Genomic DNA, 5,907 nt, shown 5'->3' with positions numbered 1-5,907 from the left:
TTTTTTTTTTTTTTTTTTTTTGAGATTCTGGGGTGTTCTAGATATCAAATTTTGGCACTGTGCTGCTAATATGCACATGCACCACATGCAGTTTGCAGCACCTCAAACCGCATGTGCACGCATATCTGGGCATGCCCCCAGGATCATTCTTTTCCTCTGGACTTAATTTGCCTCTCTGTTGCATATGTCTAATCAGCAGGAACTCTGTAAATAGAGAAATCTTTTGTCCCAGGAGCCTACAAGCATATATGTCTGTTGTCCTGCTTTCAAGAACTTGTGAAGTATGCAGGATAAAATGTGCTAATGTTCTCTCCCTCCCCCCCACCTCACCGCCCGTGGCAAATACAGCCGTATATGTATGTTACTGGAACAAACCTAGCAGGCTGTGTGCCTTTGCTGGCCACATTCTGGCAGAGGAGCAGCAATGCAGCCTGGAAAGGCTACTTGTGTAAATAGCTGTGCTGCTCCTGTTTTGATATTGGACAATCAGGACTGCCTCAAATGAGACACCAGTTTACAGCCTAGGAGTAAATGGAAACTAGTGTAAAAATGGGGGGATGCCAAAACAATAACAAAAACTTAAGTGTAGAAGGGAGAACCGGATCTATTTACAAATTGCTGAGTTCAGTAGAAAGTGCACCAGATTCTTATTTGTACTACAGACACTGTACATCACTCCGATTATGTAAAGAGGCTCTTAAGGAGGTATAAATTGAAAATTCCAAGACCCTTTTATCCTGCCGGAAAGGTGTAAAGAGCCCTTAGTGTATATTAGAATCAGACCCCCATATCTGCAATCTAGACTTCTGGAATTTAAAACCAGTCATTTCCTAAGTAAATTCTAGTGTAATCAAAACTAGTAGCAGCCTCTTAAAATTGGTTAATACCTGGATTTGGGTTTTTTTAGATGGTTTAAATGGAGTGGCATATTATTTTCTCTATAGTCTGCCTAAAAGATAGATTTGATGTCTGTAAGCAAGACATGCAATTGCTATAGGCTTCCACTCTTATAGCCTGCCACCTATTTGATTTATATGATAAGAGATCTCAGATGACCCTCCAAGGCACTGAACCATTAGAGAGTTATGTTGCACAGCGATAAGAAATCTTCAGAGATACCTAAATCTTCTTTTACCACTGGGAGTTTCATCTGTTCTGGAATAAAGAGCATTTTTATGTATGATGTTGCTATCTTGCTAGTCATACTAATATTCAAAAGGATACACAGACTTAAATCAATAGCATACTGACAAAGACCTTAAAACTGAAGTAGTCACCAAGTGCATGTTAGACAGCTCTTTTAGTTTTATTTGTTTCTTTCTTTTCTGTTGCTTGAAGGTTGAATGGCTATCACAGTTCAAACTGGAGTTTTCCAGTTTTCCGTTAATCCTTTGACCAAGTAGGAAGCTGGCAAAAGCACTCTCTAGTCTGCCAAAAGCCATAAAGGCTCTGCCAGCTAATGAGAAACTTTCTTATTTTAGCCTTTGTGAAATCATGGATTGCATCCTTTCTTAGTCTATCCTAGATGCTACTTTCAGAGTTGATTTAATGACATGACTTCTTGTCTACTAGGAACAAACATAAGTGCCACTTCTTTGCCCAGGATTCAAATGGTTTTAGTCTGAGATCAGAAAGGGTTGATCCAAGTTAATTCCTGGGAATCTTTTTTCAGGAGAAAGTGCATACTGATTACTGGTATTTGGATATCGCCTACTGTGTCAGCATCTAACTTAGTACAGTATTTGCTTTAAAATAATCTATGCTGAGTCTTGTGGCAAGGATGTACTTCAGATACCAGGTTGTTTTGTACGAGGTGTGTGCTACATTAAGTAGAGGACATCAAATAACAGGAGCGGTGTGTTCATCTCCTGTACTTGAGCACACAGGAAGAAGAAGGTGTGAGGTTCAACCCCTACTTCCAGACATGAGCCAAATGCAAAGGGAGCCCTTGCACTTCCAGTGCACAAGAACGCAGGACCAATGTGGTTGTCACCAATATGCTCTGAAAGGGGGGCAAAAAGAATATGGGACATTTTGGACTTTGGGGGTGGTTGACCATTGAGGAAAGCTCATATTCTAGTCTCTTAAAATGTGCCCTGGTGGTGGTTCTCTTTGGTGGTTCTCGGTGACCATTATGTTTTGCAAGCTGCACTAGGATAATGCAGCTTCACACCTCTCACAACACAGGACTGTACCTGGTGTCCTGCATAAGCAGCCTTCACTCTTGTGGGCCTGCCAGTGAATGACCAGAGTAAAATCCAAGGCATCTTTGCAAGGGCAGGCAGGGGGGAGCACTTTAATTGGGAGTCATTCCAAGTGCCCACAGCGTCTCATGTATTCAGCATCCCTCACTTAAATGTGGCGGCAAGCATGCTTTAAGTAAATTTGTCGAATGAGCTTTAGTTAAAGCACCCCCAATGCCATTTTGAAGTGGGGATTAAACAAGTCTGCTCTGTCACATGCTAGGTAGCACATGTTGGAGCAGACATTGGGCATGTGTGTAGGAGGGAGGGAGGAAGGAAGGAAGACAGACAGACAGACTCCTCTGTTCTCTCGATCCTGAAATAGCTTTGACTTCTTTCAAATTGGGACTGCTCAGTACATATCATAGCCTACAAGCTGGTCTTTCAATAACAAAACTGGGTTTTTTGATGATCTTAACCATTTGCCTAGGTGGTGTTTCACTGTTTGTGTGCCTGTCTGCTTGCTCCCTTGTTCAGAACGTTGGGGCGATCAGGGGACTGGTGCAACAAAAAGTAAGCTCCAATTAGACTATAAACTATGGCAGCATTACATTAATGTTTATGACTTTCTGCATATATTCATTGAAAACACTCTTGTGAGGAAGTATTTCTCTTTAAGATAAAATTAATGCAAGAGAGAGATGAATAGTCCCCACATGCTACTTGGCTTTTTGCTCAAAGATGTTTTATGAGAAACAGCTCTTGGCAAATTTAAATGATTCTCCTCTTTCTTAAGCTGGCAAATGCTGTCAATGCCGGTCTTCTTACACCTACATAAATCTATAAAGTTGGCATCCCAGATACACAAGGCAACAATAAAATTGTGCAGGGGACAGCACAAGGGTGCTGTAATCACAGCTGTTTCATGTCAGCATTCAGAAAGCTTACAGCAGGATTATTCTACAAAGCTGTTTCCTTTAAATATCATTAGAGATATTTGCGAGGAGAGACTGGTCTCAGCTAATTATATTTAATTTTTGGAAAATAAACTTTAAATAGAGTTGGGGGATGCGTAACAGAGGGAAACAACCAAATAGGGTTCATTTAAAGTAAATTTTGTAGGATCTCATTTGACTGCTTTCATTTAAGAATTAAAGCTGTTGCCTCCAGGCTACAATTGCACAAAGCAAAATAAATTGTTGCATGTCTGTGTAAGTCCACATCTTGACTTCAGATGCACATGTTGATATAGGCCCACAAATTATCTCACAACAAGGTATGCAAATTGATCATGTGTTGCAAAGGGGCAAATCTGTGGCCACACTGATACTCCATTCCTCCTGCATGTAGCAATGGGGAATGACATCAAATGTAGCTGAAATCTGCTCTTTTGTCTCTTAAGTTATTAGGAACAACGCTCCCTGATGAGGAAACACCAAGTGATTCCTGAAGAGCTGGCCAGCACAACCAAAACAGAGTTGTTTTCAGATCAGAGACTAAGACAAAAAGTTTCTTCATTCTGCAGGGAATTAAGACAGGGGCACAACTTGGCACTGCCAACTGCTCTTTTCTTCTATGCAGCAAATAGAGGGATAGCAAGAGAGAGTAATTAGATGTAAGATAAAGCACCCACAATGGGACGTACAAGTACTTAACACCTTCCAGAAGACTCTTTGCTCCCTCCCTGTGATTGGCTATGGATTACAATGAGATGAGTCCCCCAGAAATCTGAATGCAGCATTTTGGAGTGTTTTTTTTTCTTTTACCTAGAAGTGGGGATGAGAGTGTTGAAAACACTTATATGTAATTAAGTTGAATTCAGTTACAATAAACTCTCCATTACTCAAATCATTTGCCACTGGTACAACAATATATTAGAGGTAGACAAAAGGACACACACATACAAGTAAAACATAAAGACAAAGACTAAGGGAAAAATGGTTATATAGCACTTGGCACCATTGGATTCTGGGTCATCACAACACTAATAACAGAAAACAGTAATATTTCTACCTGTGTGACTGTTGATCCTCCAGCCTCTTCTTCCTTCTTCTGTGGTGCTTCCATGTAGACTGCACTGCCATAGTCAAAAGGAGGCCTTCGGCGTACACACGTTCTAAACTCAGCAGAGCTCTTTTAACATGGTGAAATACTTTACAGAGTAGTAGTCTCTTCCCCCCCCCCATTTACGTTCAGGATTGTTGTCGGGTATTCAAAAAACATAAATGAAGCCAAACAATATAACAATATCATGAAACTTAAAAAAATAATACTGGTAGTAATTGTTTGCTTACTTTCATTTATCTTCCATTTTCTAGGTATAGGGTAGAGCAAGATCACATTTTTCAAACTCCTCTGAAACAATACTGGCTAGCAAATTATTTTAAAACAAATCAAAGTGGAAGTAATCCCCATGTCCAAACTCTAGTGCCCTTCTAGAATTTCCTGTTGCATCCTGAAGGTTTGGAGGGACATGTAAACTTCTACAAAGCCTATAGAGACAGACAAGCATTTTCTTTTAATTTCCTGATCCTTTTATCTGGGCCCTGACATTGCCACTATTACAAAGTACCTGTGGGCCTCCTAGTAGCACCCCAGGCCAGGTCAGCCCTGCTTGGGTTCCTTGGACAATGAGATAAGAAGCTTAAACTTCCATTGCAGCTATGTTGTTTAATTTGTCCCCATGGCATATTTGAAAATCTTTGGTGATATTGGGCATATCTGCACTTTGATTAATGCACCATAGTTATAGCACATTAAGTTTAGTACCTGTAATAAGAGGGAGCCCCCTATCACCCACAGTGCACCACATGTTTGTGGGGAACCTGGTACTGAATCATTCATAGATGACCTGATTCTGGGTCAGGGTTTCATATGTAGCAAAGCAGCTACCTCGCTGCTGTCTATTGAAAGTCAGCCCTTGACACAAGAATTTTTATTTTTGAGAGATGATCTTATAGCCGCCTACAAATTCATAAGGGGGATGCAGCAAGGGATTGGAGATGCTCTGTTCACCAAGGGTCCTCTTGGGGTAACAAGGAACAATGGTCACAAACTGAGAGAGAGCAGATTTAGGCTAGATATCAGGAAAAACTTCTTCACAGTAAGGATGGCCAAAATTTGGAATGGGCTTCCAAGGGAGGTGGTGCTCTCCCCTACCTTGGGGGTCTTTAAGAGAAGTCTGGATAAGCATCTGGCTGGGGGCATCTGGCCCCAGCGCTCTTTCCTGCCTAGGCAGGGGGTCGGACTCAATGATCTGTTGAGGTTCCTTCCGACCCTAGCATCTATGAATCTATGAATAACAGGTACTAATTAAATGTACAGTAATCGACACTACTGTGTAGTAGCACCCGGTGCATGATCTTTTTGTGATGCTAATGCTCAGCAGATTAATTCTACTGTGCATTAGCCATGACACAATAATGCACAGTTGAATTAGTCTGCTGTGCATTTAGTGTCTCATGTAGACGCATCCATAGAAAAATTAGTCCAGGGCCATTGGCGTTGACGGGAGTTTTTCTATTGTCTTAAAAGACCTTTGAATCAGGTCTTGAGTTGGCTGCAGAAATTGGTTTATGGTGTAATTATTCATTTCCTTGGTGTGTTTATATGTGTGTGTGATTAAGAGTTAACAAATTTATATTTATTGAGATAGTGCTAGACAACAGAAGTACAACAGAACAAGACATGTCAGAGTTTGGATTTATTACTGATACAATAGACC

The 5,907-nt window shown here is 40.8% G+C and overlaps 1 protein-coding gene across 1 annotated transcript in view; it reads left to right on the top strand.

The window, feature by feature from the left end:
- TMEFF2 (transmembrane protein with EGF like and two follistatin like domains 2) overlaps positions 1 to 5,907 on the top strand; it is a 299,411-nt gene that overhangs the window by 137,237 nt on the left and 156,267 nt on the right. The window lies entirely within an intron of this gene.

This window comes from Gavialis gangeticus, unplaced genomic scaffold (assembly GCF_001723915.1).
Source record: "Gavialis gangeticus isolate Ggan-Ray unplaced genomic scaffold, GavGan_comp1, whole genome shotgun sequence".
NCBI lineage: Eukaryota > Metazoa > Chordata > Crocodylia > Gavialidae > Gavialis > Gavialis gangeticus.
The sequence above is the reverse complement of the archived record's forward strand: the minus strand, read 5'-3'. Positions and strand labels throughout refer to the sequence as shown.